Source organism: Triticum dicoccoides, chromosome 5A (assembly GCF_002162155.2).
Source record: "Triticum dicoccoides isolate Atlit2015 ecotype Zavitan chromosome 5A, WEW_v2.0, whole genome shotgun sequence".
Taxonomy (NCBI): domain Eukaryota; kingdom Viridiplantae; phylum Streptophyta; class Magnoliopsida; order Poales; family Poaceae; genus Triticum; species Triticum dicoccoides.
The window spans coordinates 143519873-143520301 of NC_041388.1; positions in this window are offsets into that span (position 1 = coordinate 143519873).

A 429-nucleotide genomic window follows, 5' to 3' on the forward strand; every position below is an offset into this window, starting at 1 on the left:
GGAGTTTTCCCGCTCCAAGCGGTTGATTTTTTTTACAGGAACACTCTTATAAATCCCTCTATTCTCACTCTCCATTTCCTAGGTTATCTCCTCTCTCTTCCATGCCCTACTCGGGTAACACTACTATAGGGTTAGTTGGCACTGGCCGGCCAAAACATATCCTCATTGAGTCGCCTCGGACCCATGAACAGTTCCCGGTCGGTGACTAATATGTCATCATTGACAGGGTAGCTGACTGATCAGTGGTGACATATATCCGTGATGACCTAGTCAGTTTATGGAATATATATCGGCATGTCATAAATGAAAGAAGTATAAATATCATCCTTACACACACGTTCCATATAATCACCCACACTACCAGAAAAACTGGGGTTGCTGACGGCCAAATCTATGCCGACGGCCCCCGTCGGCATCTATGGACCTATG